Source organism: Leptonychotes weddellii, chromosome 3 (assembly GCF_054177405.1).
Source record: "Leptonychotes weddellii isolate Sample4059 chromosome 3, ASM5417740v2, whole genome shotgun sequence".
Taxonomy (NCBI): Eukaryota; Metazoa; Chordata; class Mammalia; order Carnivora; family Phocidae; genus Leptonychotes; species Leptonychotes weddellii.
Genome location: NC_138371.1, coordinates 153393923 through 153410702, shown reverse-complemented (window position 1 = coordinate 153410702; position 16780 = coordinate 153393923). Strand labels below are relative to the sequence as shown.

Sequence of the window (16780 nt, the reverse complement as noted above, 5' to 3'; positions counted from 1 at the left end):
AAATTGGGCATTGAGACCATCTAAAGCCACATTTCTCTTGTTTTCCAGCAAAGACATTTCAGATCCAGAGGGAATGACTCACCCAAAGTCACTTGGTTGATTAGAGGGAGAACCAGGACTAGCAACCAGTGCAATTCTTCATGTTCTTGGGCATTTGTTTCTCTTTCTCTGTGCTTCCGGAGGAGGTTGACTTCCAATTTTACAGCATTTTACCACTTTCTAACGCCATATATACATGACCTCTTTTGAACTCCTCAGCAGCTATTAAGTATAAGACACATGGGTGCCTGGGTGGCTCAGTTGGTTGGACGACTCCCTTTAGCTCAGGTCATGATCCTGGAGTCCCTGGATCGAGTCCCGCATCGGGCTCCCTGCTCGGCAGGGAGTCTGCTTCTCCCTCTGACCCTCCCCCCCCTCTCATTCTCTCTCTTTCAAATAAATAAATAAAATCTCAAAAAAAAAAAGTATAAGGCACGGTATAAGGCACAGATGGTCCATCCAACTTTACAGCTGATACAAGGTTCAATAACTTTTAGTAAGTTGAGTGGTAAGAGAGAGTCAGAATTCGAAGCAAGTCTCTCCATAGCCAATTTTGGCTTTCTCTCAGCATCATCAATCATGTTTAAGAGCAATCTTCAACTTACTCAGATGTCTCTTGGTTCATATCTGTCATCCCACTATTTGGAAGTACGGAAAACTGGAGTCTTCATTCTAGGTATGTTCTTGTTTGAGTTCTATCCATAGTCTTTTTTCTTCCACTCAAAACATATAAACTTAATTTTTAGTCACAACAGATAAGATTTTTAATTGGTTCATAAAGAAAGTAATATATAAAAATTTTAATTTGCTGCTATCTGCAGTGCTCATTTTGCACAATTAGAAATTCTACGATGGAAGATATGATTTTAAAAAAGTGCTTTTATGAATGTACATTTTATTCTTTAGTCTGTCCTTTTAAAATTTTTATCCCCCCCCCTTTTTAAATTTTGCCCTTGTGAAGTTTGGCAAGTATCTTACCTGTATATTTTAGAGCCTGAAATGTTTCTGCTTATTAAGAAGTTGGTGTTAGTCATTAATGGGTTAATAAAGTTAACCTGTTATGTGTGTAACATATGATGCCAGAACTTCCTTATAATTTTCAAGGGATTTGTTTCTTAAAAAGTCAATTATTTGGCTCTTTACTTCTCTTCTTCATTAAACTTCCCAACTGCTGTGTGTTGACACAATAGGGTCTTTGTCAGCTGCTTAGAGGAGCTGTTTGTCAATTGTTTTGCTTCAAGGACTGCCTCCTTTGTTGATGTTCTTCCACAGTTCCAAAAAGTAGTTCAACAAGAGAAAAAATTTTTAAAAATATGTAATTTTCATTCACGGGGTATTTTTTGAGAGGAAAAGTTTTCATGTTGCATTGTTTAAAAACGTACTTGAGAAGATTAATCCTTTATGTTTTTTCTTTGGCAACAGAAGAAAAAAAAGATACTTAAAATATAGAAACATCATGAAAAGGGAAATAAGTAGTCAGCTTAGGATTGTTGAAATGGCAGCATTAGACACGAGGCGAAACGTAATACGAGATTTGCTATTACGAAGACAAAAAGGGACAGAGAATTTCCATTGTGATCTCAGATGGTATCCGGTGAGGAATGGGTTACTACTTAATAGAATTTTAAAACTCGAAGGGATTTAGATATCATCTAACCCAGTCTATTCCTTTCATAGGTGAGGAAATTGCAGCTCAGGGAAATGAAGTGATTGCCAGATTCTAAAACAACTGCCAGTAGAAAACAGGGAGTAATATAATCTGCCCCTGTGCCATCCATGCAGCTTGGCACTACCAGGGGGCATTGCCTTTGTTTTCCCCATAGATTGTCATCTGTTGAGGAATAAGCCATTTCCCTTACGCAGTGCTGTGTGGAGAGAATTGTGAGGAAAAACCTGATGGATTTTATAGATTTTTCAATTTATATATACATTTATATGTATGTGAGATTGAAATAAGTAACTTTTCATTTCTACAAATTTATTCCTTTAGGTCTCTTACAGATCACAAATCCCTGATGAACTGCTACTTACGAGACTACACAATTCAGACTGCAGCATTTATATAGACTGCACATTATTCTTCCCTTATTGTGCTTTGTTCTTTCCCCTTGTGCACCTCTGAATGAATAGCTAAATTAATAAAAGAATTCCATTAAATAGATGTTTTTAAAGATTTTATTTATTAATTTATTTGTCAGAGAGAGAGAGAGAACAAACAGGGGGAGTGGCAGGCAGGACTCGATCCCAGGACCCTGGATCATGACCTGAGCTGAAGGCAGACGCTTAACCGACTGAGCCACCCGGGCGTCCCTGAAATAGATTTTTTTTTTAAATATTTTATTTATTTGTCAGAGAGAGAGAGAGAGAGAGAGCATGCACACAAGCAGGGAGAGCAGCAGGCAGAGGGAGAAGCAGGCTCCCCGCTGAGCAGGGAGCCCGATGCGGGGCTCGATCCCAGGACCCTGAGATCATGACCTGAGCCGAAGGCAGACGCTTAATGACTGAGCCACCCAGGCATCCCCTGAAATAGATTTTTAAAAAGATTTTATGTATTTGAGAGAGAGAGAGAGGCAGCACAAGTGGGGGGGGGGAGGGGGAGAGGGAGAAGCAGACTCCCCGCTGAGCAGGGAGCCTGATGTGGGGCTCGATCCCTGGACTCCAGGATCTCCACCTGAGCCTAAAGCGGACGCTTAACTGACTGAGCCAGCCAGGCGCCCCTCTACAAAATGGATTTTAAAAGACTCTCTCCAAGTAGGGGTCAGTACACTGTGTTCTGTGGACAGAATCTGGCCTGCTGTCTGTCTTTTTGGTAAAGTTTTATTGGCACACAGCTGTGCACTTGCCTTTGCATCCTATCCGTGGCTGCTTTGGCAAGCCTGCAGTGGCGGAGCCGAGTGGTGGCAGCAGATGCTGTATGGCACACAAAGCTTAACATACGAACTTTTTGGCCATTTACAGAAAAAGCCGGCTGCTCTAAAGGACCACGCAAGGACTGGGCGATTATGAAAGAACACGACATTTGTGAAACGGGATGTACGGGGATAGGGCCAGGTACATAAGATTGTTAAGCTACCAAAAAAAGTAGAAGTTTCAAAATAAGAGAGAGAGATGGGTCCTTAGGAGGACCAGTGTTTTCCATCGCATGAAAAATATATTTCAAAATGCTTCTTTTTGTAGTTTCATCTTTTATAATTTAATTTTATTGCTGAATTGTTTCTTTAGATGATACAGAAAACTTTGAATGACTTACATGATCCAACATGTTGAAAGACGCTAGGAAAAACACTCTCAGAATAAGAAGGAACATTTCCTAACAAAATAAAACAGTTTATTGGGTGAAAACGTAATTAACCTTGCATCTCTATATTCTTTGAGTATATGAAAAACAGTTTGCGCCTTGTGAAAACATTCTTTTTTTTTTTTTTTTATATTCAGTGCTAAAAGTTTTTTTGCATCCCTCAGGGCACTGCTGCAATAATGGATAGTAAGTGCAGGATGTCTTCCTTATGTTTCCTTTCTGGTATCAGCGTTCACTGTGAGAAGGGCCCACCATTTGTGGGACAGTGATAAATATCATAAAGGAATGTCAAGCTTATTGCCATCTATAAGTGAAATATCAGTGATAATCAACAGATATTTTGTCTCAAGCAGATTTTTTTTTATAGTGTATTTTCCAAGAGTCAAATCTAGTAAATGACTGTCATATGCGCTAAATCTTTGTTTGGCATTTGTCTAATCATACTCAATTCATAATGTCATAGAATATTCATGTGAAGGATCTTATGATTTCTTAACCATTGTTTTTAGATAATGAAACATAGAGCCAGTTTGAAAATGATATGTTGAATCCTGAAACTAAGGAAATACAATGAAAGATTTAGTTAGCGTTCTTATACATGCAGAGCAACAGAATATATAAATATTGGACAGTGGTTGTGAAACTGGATTTCCTGGAACCTCAGGACTTTTGGCGATTTCTGTAGAGTCAAACAGAGGCAATAGCTCAGGTTCACCCTCTGCTACTTCAACAAGAACACACTATACAGGTCTATTTTATGTTCGTTTCTCCATAAAATTCCATTTGAAAAATCAAAGACTTTACCACAAAAACATACATGAATGCCACTGCTGTATACAATTGAACAACTTCATTTAATAGACAAAAGGATAGCAATGTCAGACTTTACTGTTGGGTGACCGTCTTACTTTTTAGCCTAAACAGATCTTTGCAGAATTAGTTAAACAATATGAGAGATTTATGTTTAGCTAATCTCAATGACACATTCAGCTAATTAGCAAGGTAATGAATAAGGAAGTATATTTATACTCCCAGAGTAAATGCAAAAATAATAATAATGATAGCTTTATTAAAAGTAAAAAAATAGAATGAAAGATCTTTCATAGATTTTGAGTTATAAATCAGGTCATATAATCCAATCTTTTCATTTTATAGGTAAAGATATTAAAATCTAAGACTTCTCACGATTATTGGCAGAACAAGGGCTCGAACACAGGCACATGACCACTGTCATAAGGTTTATAGATTAGGACTCAAAAAATCAAGTTTTATGTTTAATCTCTCTCTAACTTTGAGCAACTTAACTCTCTGAGCATCAATATAACCACTCTAACATGGATAATTCCTTTTTTTTTTTTGAGAGAGAGAGTACACATACATGTATGTGGGGGGAGGGAGGGGGAAGGGGCAGAGAGAGAGACTCTTAAGCAGGCTCCATGCCCAGTGAGTTCCTTGGGGCACAATCTCAGGACCCTGAGATCATGACTTGATCTGAAATCAAGAGTAGGTCACTTAACCAACTGAGCCAACCAGGTCCTCCCCACACCCCAGTAATTCCTGATTATAGCATGGAGCTTTTGTAGGCATGGCCATAAAATGTTCTGAGTATGAGATCGCAGGTAAATATGACTTGTTATTATTAGGACAAGGTTAAATAACATGTAATTGCCAGTATCTATTTTATCTATAAACACAGCAATTTCATATGGTTTGACTTAATATTATTAATAGTATTGTACCACAAATAAATACTACCATAAAATTTTCTTTTTATGTTAAGTGTAGGGGGCTGATTTAATTGTATGCCTCTTTTCAGGGTTCACTATTAACCTTGGTCCTATCCAAGCCATTATCACCTTCATTTATGTGTATATAAATGCATAGATAGGTAGATATAGAGATATAATCATTTTATAACATCCCATTCTTTATTCCCTTTTACCTCCTTTATCACAAACAACCATTTTAATACATTTGATATATTTCCTTTTAATTGCATGTATCCTTAAAATTTTAAAATGGCCATTATTATATTGTAATGACTTGCAAAATATTAAATTTATGATTTAACTCATCAGTAAACAGTGTATCTTGGATTACCTTTTCTTCTCAGAGAAAAATGACATTTTGCTTCTCTAACGTCATAGGTATGACAAGAGAATAAAATTAACCTTGAAAGGTGGAAAGGACGTGACTATCTGAAATGTGGGTACAACTGACATTGTTTTTACATGTTGCTTCCAATCTGCTTGGCCTACATGCTGTCAATACTTTTCAAGCATTTTCTCTTTTTTTTTGTTTTCCACTTTAAACACTCAGAGAAACACACATGAATGTGTGAGCACGCACACATATTCACAGACACAGAAGGAAAAAAAAAGAAATGAAGAAAGGCTAAGTCACAGAGAAAAAGAAAAACTGGCCTACTTTTTTTCAGGTCTTACTAAAATATCTAGGTGACAGAGTGAGCTGGTTGGTTGGTAACCAGAATTTTCCAATCGTATGATTAATCATTGTCAGGCCATCAGTTTCAGTTTAAAAACTCATGGAAAACGTTCAAAGCTTATCAAAATTGAAACAAAATTAAACATATATATCTCAGAAATATATATGTTTAATATATAGGTAAGAATAGGTCATATATAGGTAAGACTAGGTCACAATTTGCCCATTTCAATTTTAGACCACAAATGAAAACAATGTTGTTTTTTTTTAACAAAATGAAACACGAAGTATTATTAAATACTATTATAGTTTATTTTCACTAGAGTTTAATGGGAACAACTTGCTGTCCTGGTTTTAAATCCCAAATCAACCATTTACCTGTTTAATAGCTTTTTGGGACATCACCTTATACATGCATAAATATAAAATGATATTATGAGAATACTCAACTGAACCATTTAAATAATAACAAGTTTTATGATTTTAAACTGGGGAAATCCATGGTGATGTTCCTATTCTATTGGGAAGAAGGAGAAAGTCCCTCAACATCTGTTAACATTGTCCTTTATTGGTGCTTTTGAAATGAAAGTGTAGGGTTGAAGTAAAGGAGCCAGAATCACTGAATTGCCTTTGATTTTAAAAAAGGAAACTCCTTAAAAAAAAACAAACAAAGAGTCTGCTTCTCCCTCTGCCCCTCCTCCTGTTCGTGTTCTCTTTCTCAAATAAATAAAATCTTTAAAAAAGGAAACGATAGGAAGAATATGAGCAAGAAAATGATTTTCTTGAAGATATAATTTGCAAACTTTTTGCATGTAGGTGTCAAGAGGAAAAGGTGAGATTTGACTAATGTCTAAGGAAGTAGTAAGATACTACTGAAATGTCAGAGATAGATTTCTTAGTATAACTGATCGTCACCTGGTAAATTAAGATTAGAAAACTCAAGATAGTTGTTGTAAATGAGACTTGTATTTATTCCAATCTGTATTTCATTGTAATAGTCTCTCCTTAATCTTTGCTACACTGAGAAAGAAAATTTTGCAGCATTTAAATATTCCAACAAACCTTTAACCCCAGGAGGATTAAACCCCACTGATTCTATCACTATTTGTGATCCCTCATCACATATTATATACCTTTTCCTTTCTTATTATGGTTGGATTCCCTATCGGTATTTGTAATCAATCCTTTTTTAACTGCCTCATGCTCTTAAGCTTGTTGGTTTGGCACAGCCATGACTCCTGCTAAATCTCGTTCCCCACCCAGGCTGCACCTGCTGACTGGCAGGAGAAAAAGGAAAAAAAAGAATCACAGAGAGCTGACTAGTTTCACTATTTCTCTATTTCCTTCACTCTCTTGTTGTCCCACACCATTAATGATGACCTTGTCTCTCATTCTCAGTCTCAGTGGATGACCTTAAGGATTTCACTGAGAATGTCGGTATAGCCCCCATATCAACCATCATATCAATATCTTTAACCATATACACTTTGCCTTCTCTGTTGCTGCTATAGGTAGTTGGCTTTCATTACAAAGGCCATTAGCTTTACCACACACACACACACACACACACACACACACACACACACGTGATACTACATTAGATCCCAGCACCACTGGCCTACTCAAGGACATATCTACAGCAATAATTATTTCTATATTACATCACTTATTTTTTCTCCAGATCATTCCATTAGCATAAAGTTATGCTGTAATTCCTTTCATCTTAAAAAAACCTTATGTCCCCACTTATCTCACTAGCGACTATATTGGTTCCTTCCTCCTCTGTTAGAGCAACTTCTTGAAAGAATTTCCCATTCTTCATCCCCTTCAATTATTTTCCATCTCTCTTCAATCCACTCCAATCAGATTTTTACCTCTATTTTTATTAATGAAACTGCTCCTGTCAAGGTCATGAATGCCCTCCACACTGGGAAGTGCTGTGGTCAGTTCTCCATCTGCTTCTTATTTAGCATTCCACAAGCATTTGCACCTGTTAATAAATGCCTCCTTTTGATACCATTTTCTTCAATCATTTGCTTGGACAAAATTTTAGGCAGGTTTCTCTCCACCTTGTTGTTTCTTAACTTTCTTTTTACCCCTTTATTCATCGTTGTCCTGACCTTTTAACTTTGGATTGCCTGGGATGTAAGCTACCTTCTTTCCTTTGTTCAGAGTCCCTTCCCTGTTAATTTCATCCAGTACCGTGATCTTAAACACCATGTGCGTATTAATGATTCCCAAATTATGTATCTAGTATAGACTTCTACAGGAAATCATTGATCACCTTTCAACAGGTTAACACGTAATTATTTTACAGATATCCCCAAATCATGCATAAAATTGAACTCTTAGCTTTCTTCCTCTTACCTATTCTACTTTCGAGTTTCTCATATCAGTTAATGGACATTCTTGCGTCTACAGTTGCATGGCTTAGAAACCTCAGAGTTGTTCTGAATTGTTGAGGTGGTTCTTTTTCTCACATTCCTCATTTAATCTCTCAGGCAATGTTGATGACTCTACTTTCAAAAGATGCCTAGAATTAAATCAGTGTTCTCTCCCACCAAGGCTACCATATTGGTCTAAGCTATTATTATAATCTTTCTTGGATCACTTCAATGGCCTAGAAGTTCTCCCTATGCTTCCTTCCTGTGCATTACAATGGGTGCTGCTGTGCCCTGCCTAGGTTTCTCCTTCAGAATGATAAGGCCATCTCCAATATGTTGCTTGTTGACTAGTCACAGCTGAATCCCCTCCTTGGATTTTCCCTCAGCCAAAGATAGCTGCCTTTTCTAAGTATATGCCTCCTTACTGGGTTTGACTTGCATCACCAGTTTGAACCAGTCCAGCAGGGACACCCCAGTTGCACAATATCCTGGGGTCAGCAGAGATCTTTGCTGAGGCCCTATGGCATTTGAAATGCTTCCTCTGCCCAATCCTGCGTTCCTCTCATCTCACAGGTGTTCTTGTCAGTGTTCCTCAGTAGACGCCGTACCAGGGGCTGTTTCCTGGGGAAGCTGACATGCAGTTTGTCCCACATCAGTCTGAAAAGTAGCCTAGAGAGTGTTTTAATATGTATATTAGATGCTATAATTCCTCACGGCTCTACACTATTTCCCCATTTTACTTCAAAGTAAAAGCTGAAATGTCCTTAAAAGGAACCGCATAGCCGTACAAAGTTTTCCCCTGCCTCACTCCTCCCTTCCATCCATCACTGCTCTGATCTCACCTTCGAGGAGTCTTTCTAGCTCTAGTCTTTCTAGCTTCGTTACAGCCATATTACCTTTATGGCTCTTCCTCGAACAGTCATGCATGAGGCCATGACGAGTTCTGGTGTTTGTGTTAGTTTTTCCCTCTGCATGGGACACTCCTCCCCTAAGTAGCTGCAAGGCCATCTCCCTTGCAGCTTGCAGTGGGCCTTCCAGTGAGGTCAACTCTGACCACCTTCTTAAAAATTGACACCTGGGTGAGCTTTTACCAGTCTCCTTACCTGTTGTATTGTTCATAGCTGTGTTCACCTTCTAATATACTGTATGCATGATTCATTGATTTATTGATGATAATTTAGTGCCATTATGCTACCTCCAGATTGTAAGCTGCATAAAACCGGATTTGTTTGTTTTGTTTCTTCCTAGATCTCTGATACATAGGAGTAGGTATTCACAATATTTGTTGAATGAATGAACGAATGAGCTACCTCACTGCTTAGGATTCAGTAATAGAACATATATGCAATGCAAACCTGCTGGGCAGGTCTCATCATATAGTACATATAACAAAAAATAGTTACCTCCATTGCTTATTGATTTTTTTTTTCTAAGTACAAATTCCATAGAAAATTTAACAGGGGGATAATTTTTTTAAATGCTATTCTTCTAGTAGCCAAATTATAACCACAAAATCACCCAAAATTTAAATTTAATTAAAATTTTTCTCTTCCCCATATATACATGATATCCTGTCATTCTCCCCACCCCCACCACTATTATCTATATTTCTTGCTTGCTTAAGAAGGTAAACTGCACTTAACTATTCATATTTAAATGAATTGGCCAGTTAATTGTTTCAGCTGCAATTTTAGTAAATTCATTTTTCAGGTTGTACTTTAAATTGGGATAGTTAGGGCCACATTTTTCATGGCTGCAGATGGACAGTGTTACTCATAAAGTGAATGACCTTGGGCATAAAATGGAGACAGAAAAAAGTACTAAATCATCAATATGTTAATCAAAATAATGGAGGGTGAAATTTTTTTTTTAAGATTTTATTTGTTTGCCAGAGAGAGAGCACGCACGCACAAGCAGGGGGAGTGGCATGCAGAGGGAGAAGCAGGCTCCCCGATGTTCAAGGAGCCCGATGCGGGACTCGATCCCAGGACCCTGAGATCATGACCTGAGCCGAAGGCAGACGCTTAACCGGAAGTTTTTATAACCTAAAAGTGCATTGGTATATATGGAAAATTAAAATAACACCCTAAATCAGGAGACTATCTATCAAAAGGTACATCCAGGACTTATTAAAGATCATAAGGTACAGTATGTTCTTAAAGTTCAGAAAAAAAAAAAAAGACTATGATGCTTTCTGTAATTATTTTACTATGGATAGATAATAATCAAAATTTTATATATGCTCTATAATAATTTATATGTTTACCTACCTAGTTGAAACTATTAAAAATTTTCCATTTGCAGGATTTAATTATTTTATTTCTATAAGTTTAATTCCTGTCCTTAAAATATCAGGTTTCCAGCTGTTTCTAAGGCAATTCATAGTGCAAGTTCTAGCCAGACCCATAATTAAAATATCCAAAAAGTGTTCTTAAAATAATTATTTAGAGAAAATAAACCAACTCTAAAGCAGTGTCCCACCCACATCCATAAGCCCAGGCTTTTCTTTTAATTATTCTGTGTAGTGGCTCTAAGAAAATAAAACCGCCTTTGATTTTCTTTATGACCAGGTGTTATTAAAATTTTATTTAATTGTCAAAATTTATCATTTTTAATTTCCAAATGGTGGTACAAATATAAAAGTCCCAAAGAGCTATGCTGAAGTATGATAAATGTCTTCAGTTTTAAATATGTTGAACCTTAAATACTGAAGATGTGATGCTATACTTTGAACTAATGAAATTAGCATTCTGTTTGCTCCAGAATCTTTTGGGCATAAACAGGTATTCATTGAGAAACTTAGGAGAGACTCAGAGAGAACGAAGTTAGGTAAACATTTTTGAACTTAACTATTTTTTGGTTTTTGACTATTATTAAGGTAAAACATTCCTGTACCTCAACTTTCTAAAGGCTTAGAAAATACAAAGTAAGAACTCCTTTGCCTCTTCCTGTCTGTTAGATATCAAAATTCACCTGCCGACGTGGGGGGGGGGGGCAAAAATGTAACAAGTTCCTGGATATTCTTTGTGTTTGAATATTTAGGCATATATATATATATATATATATATATATATATTCTTCCACTTGAACCCTTTTAAAAATACAGTTGGACACATACCGCATACATTGTTCTACATCTTGCTTTTTCACTTAATAATATATTATGGAGATTGTTGCCCAATAATATAGAAAAAAATGATCCTTATGCTTTCACTGAGATCATATTATACTTTGTATGTGTGTGTCTGTTCACGAATATAGAGACAGACAGAAACACTATAATTTATTTAATGTGTCATTTAGGGAAATTCATAGTATTTCCAACATTGTCTGTTATAAGAAAATACTACAGTGATGATCTATTTCTCACATGAGGAAGTATATGTAGTGTGTGTATATATATGTATATATATATGCACTCTTTATTTTATTTATTTGTTTTTTAAAGATTTTACTTATATATTTCAGAGAGAGAGAGAGAAAACATGAGTGGGGGAGGAGCAGAGGGAGAGGGACAAACAGACTCCATGCTGAGTGTAGGAGTGTAGAGCCTGGCGCAGGGCTTGATCTCACGACCCTGAGATCATGACCGGAGCCGAAATCAAGAGTCAGACGCTTAACCGATTGAGCCACCCAGGCGCACCTATAGATACTCTTTATGCAGGATGGCTGGATTCAAGAGAATGGCATTTATCATTTTAATAAAGATTTCTAAAATCTATTCATAGAATACTCATTATATTCATACTCCACCAGCACTGTATGATAGTGGTGGTTTAACCTTACATTGTTTGGAAGCTTTAATAATAATAATACTAATAACACTGAGTACAGTAAAGTAAAATTGTCCATATGAGTAGAATTAGTTACCTGACAATGCTAGAAACATAAGAGTAAAGGTTTTTTTCTTTGTTTTCTTTTTTTTTTTTTTCCTGAGAAAAGGTAAACTACTTTATGGGTAAACTTCCCATACTGTGGAATGCAGTCATTCCACATCCTATTAATGTTGACACTAGTATAATGCCAGAAACATGACAGATGCCCAGGGATTGTTATTATCGTGAACTGAAGTAAATATGAAGAATATGATTAAACTTCAGATAACATAGCAATACACTCCTCATTTCATATAAAAACAATGTATTTAAACCAGATGGTGACATCACACGTATGTTGGGAGGTTAGCGAAATGCCAGATTGACAAATATTCATTGACAAGGTAATTACAGCCACCAGTGTGATCTGACAGTGGTTCTTGATAGCAGCACACACTAAGGAGAAAAGAGAAGGGCTGGTGAGCGGAAGTCCCTGCAGGATCTGAAAAAGACAGAAATTGTCAGAGCTGGCCATCCCGCATCGGGCTCCCTGCTCTGTGGGAAGTCTGCTTCTCCCTCTACCCCTCCCCCCTGCTTGTGCACGCTCTCTCTCCCTCTCATGCTCTCTCTCTCTCAGTATTACTCGCACTCTCCTCCGACCGAAATAGATTGTACAGATGTGACTGGGAACAACAAATTATCAATGGTTGGCCGGCTCACTTAGCGGATTTTGAAAAGGACAGCTCTTTACTTTATCAACTCCTTACACTAGGCAACCTTCCCGAGATGGTATATATCTTGGTAATGCATCAAGTTTCGTATTTATCTGTTTCTGTTTTTCTCTAACTGGGTTTGGAAGCTTGAGGATTAGTTCTGGTTTCTCGTCTAATATCACTTTCATAGTTGTATCCTATGGATTTAAGTTTCTCAGTCATTTTCAAAAGGAGAAAGAGAGATAATTTCAAATTTGCTGCATTTAAATGTGTTTGAGGTCACTGTTCTATTGCAGAAATGTTGTTTTACCTAAGGGAAAATTTCACTGCAATGAGAGATGACAAAACTCCTGTGTAGACACCTGGAAAATTTGTGAAACATCTGAGACAACAAAAAGACAATAAAATGGCAAGATATTATTATTACACGGGTATTCCAATTTAGCAACTGTATCAGTAATACCCATTCTGATAGAGTATTAACTTTTTGTTGCTTTCACTTTCTTTGATATTATTAAGATATAGACTTTTAGGCCTTTTTTTTTTTTTTTTTAAAGAGAGAGAGAGAGTACGAGTGAGGTGGGGAGGGGCAGCAGGAGAGGGAAAGGGAGAATCTTAAGCAAGCTCCGCGCCCAGCATGGAGCCTGACATGGGGCTGGATCTCAGGACTCAGATCATGACCTGAGCAAAAATTGAGAGTCGAACACTTAACAGACTGAGCTACCCAGGTACCCCTAAATTTAATCTAGGTCTCTAATTCAGGTTCCAGACTAACAGAATACAAAACAAAATATAAGAAGAAGTTAAACATGTATAACTATTTATGTTGATATAACCTGCTTTAAAATTATATTCTTCAGTGTAGTACAATTAAACATTTAATCATTTTTATCATTAGTTATAGTATTATATGCAAAGTTGAAAAATTATTTCATTTTGTATAGTTAATGACATCCTTATTTTTTTAAAGGTTTATTTATTTATTTGAGAGAGAGAGAGAGCATGAGAGAGAGCATGAGAGGGAGAGAGAGCGTGCACAAGCAGGGGGGAGGAGTAGAGGGAGAAGCAGAGTGCCCACAGAGCAGGGATCCCAATGAGGGACTTGATCCCAGGACCCTGGGATCATGACCTGAGCTGAAGGCACATGCTTAACTGACTGAGCCACCCATGCGCCCCAATGACACCCTTATTAATTTTGATTGCATAAAACATCCTAAGTATATGTAATAGTATATTCCTCCTTGTGCTGTTCTAGTTCCTCAATTTAGGTAAGACTCTCATTGTTTTTAGCAAGATCCTTTGGAAATAGAGGTAATAGCCATCATGAAATTTCAGTGAAGATAACTGAATGAGTATTATTAGCTCTGTTCACTGAAAGTAAAAGGAAATGTACATAAAAGTGGTGTTATTCATGTCTAGGAAAATATAGATGGTTAAGACTTACCAGATAACACTTATAGAATCTTTGCTACCTGCCAGGCATTGTTGAGTCATTTAATCCCCATAAGGGCCTTATGGGCTAGGTACTCCTATTATCATCAGTGTTTTACTGTTCAGAAAACAGAGGCACAGAAATGTTAAGCAACTTCTGCAAGGTCCTACAGAAGCATGTGATGGAGCTGGGGCTTGAATCCAAATCATCTGGTGTCAAAGTCTGCATAATGCATAAAGAGAGAGTGTCATATCAAGCAGGTTTTCATTTCTTCTGAAATATCTTTTATTACTGGAAACTTGGAGCCCTTTTCCCACTAATGTACCTTCTGTTCACCTTAGTTTTTAAAGTTCCTGTCAAACGTGGGGAGAAGTTATGTGTGGAATCATGGCATTTTACTGGGGTTACTTCCTTTTTTTTTTTAAGATTTTATTTATTTATTTATTTTTTGAGAGAGAGAGAGTATAAGCGGGAGGAGGGAGAGGGAGAAGCAGATTCCCGCTGAGCAGGGAGCCCAGCCTGCAACTCAGTTCCAGGACCCTGAGATCATGACCTGAGCCAAAGGCAGACACTTAACCGAATGAGCCACCCAGGCGCCCCACTGTGATTACTTCTGATTTCAGTGACATACTAAACTAAGTCCTTGATTTTTATGGCAGTTGAGAATTGTTCAATTAAAAAAAGTAATAACCCAGATATTTTACACTAAAATGTGAATGTTTCACTTGGATAAAATCAAGCAAGCAAGATTAGGTTAATATCAGCAAATAAATTTCCACTAATGTCTTTATTATATCTATATTTTAGGTAAAGTGAAAATTATGACCTAAGCTATTCTGATAATATTCTTCATTATTCATTAGAAGACTAATGTCTTGATAAATTTTACTAAGTTTATCATTACTTAATATTAAGTTAGATTTAAGTAAGACTTTCTATTTGTAAGACAATACTCTAAACTTAAGAGAACACATTATGATAGAATGATGATTATATCTTATTTTAAATGATGTTCTTGGACAATATATCAACAAGATTTCCCATAATCTATAATAATTTAGTACAAAATAGGTTTTAATGTCAATCAAATGTGCTTTAAGACACTATATACAAATAATATGCATGTATGATAAACACACGCATATATGTTTACATATTTATAGCATTTTGAGGATTATTATTTGAGAAAATCCAATTATGCAGCAAATGATCCTTTAATTATCTGGTAAATGTATAATTAGGGATAATTTTTTTTTTTACTAATTTGCCAATTAAAACAAAAGTCCTAAAAGAAAGCCAATGTACTTATCTAAACTAAACATATTTCTCTACATAAAAACTCTACAATAAAATAGAAAATATTAAAATAAATCTAGAGGGGTTAACTAAAATCAAATCCATCAAGCCAGTACATAATTGACATAAGTCCTTTTGTCATTTTGTATCATACACATATGAAACGTCAAGTGAAGCAAAGCATACTGTATCACATGCTGCTAAAATGATTTCTCCTGCTTTAATTTTGTAAACTGAATTTTTAAAAGTTGGCCAAAGAACCAACACCCAGCTTCAAGAGAGCTGCTGAATTTTTTAGTGAATAATAATAACAATAACAATAATAATAATAATAATGAATTTATTAGTGAATAACTATTATTATTCACTAAATAGGTAGCATTACTGAGTGACCTATTCTAGACACTGTTCTAAGGCAGAGCTCTTGACAGAATGCTTTTACCAACAGTCAATTTCAAGTTCTTGGCTTAAGTGACAGGGCATAAGCTAAATATTTTGCATCTAGAGGCTTTGCATGTCTCTAAACATTAAATGACCTGATACTATTGTATGTTTAACACTTTAGAAGAACAAATGGTACAGGTAAAAGCTGGCTTTTGATTGATTTGGTTTTGGAAGATCTGGTTGCTAGACATGTCTGTTATTATCTGTGGGTCTTAGGCAAGGAACAGTAACCCTAAGACTGTTGGAGGGGCTAGTAATTTCCCTATTATTCCTTCTGTAATACAATGGACATAATAGAATTTTTGTGGACATTAAATCAGGTGGAATCCTAGAAAATGCCTAAAACAATGCCAGCAGAATAGGAGAGGTCCAGAAAAAATTTGATAAGTCTGAATTTAGAAAGGAGAAATCTGGGACACTAACACTGACTTTAGCCTGCTTCGTAAATTTGTCTGAGACAGAGTATATATATACATATGTATGTTGCATGTAGAGAGGTTTATTGTATAATATTTTGATAAGGTCACCAGAAAATTAATGGTGTAGGCACCAGTACCATTTTTGAAAATAATTGGCTGAGAGACTAAGTTTCAAATTCCTTATTGGAAAGGACTATTTTCTTTTTTTTTTTTTTTTTTTTTTTTTTTTGTGAGAGAGAGAAAGAGAGCATGAGAGGGAGGAGGGTCAGAGGGAGAAGCAGACTCCCTGCTGAGCAGGGAGTGGGACTCGATCCCGGGACTCCGGGATCATGACCTGAGCAGAAGGGCAGTTGCTTAACCGATTGAGCCACCCAGGCACCCCTGGAAAGGACTATTTTCAATTAGAGTGATGAACAGCCAACATCTTTGTAATATTTTCTCTTCAATTCCACTTTTCTTCTTTTTTCTCTTGACATATGGATATTACTTTACTAG

General features: G+C 36.5%; 1 long non-coding RNA gene across 2 annotated transcripts in view; it reads left to right on the top strand.

Moving 5' to 3' along the window:
• Positions 1–579: 579 nt before the first annotated feature.
• The window catches only part of LOC145720679 (uncharacterized), a 131961-nt gene continuing 115760 nt past the window's right edge, over positions 580–16780 (top strand). For both annotated transcript variants that reach the window (XR_014143849.1, XR_014143848.1), the window contains exon 1: positions 580–715. This is a non-coding gene — a long non-coding RNA (uncharacterized LOC145720679). The remainder of the gene's footprint in view (positions 716–16780) is intronic.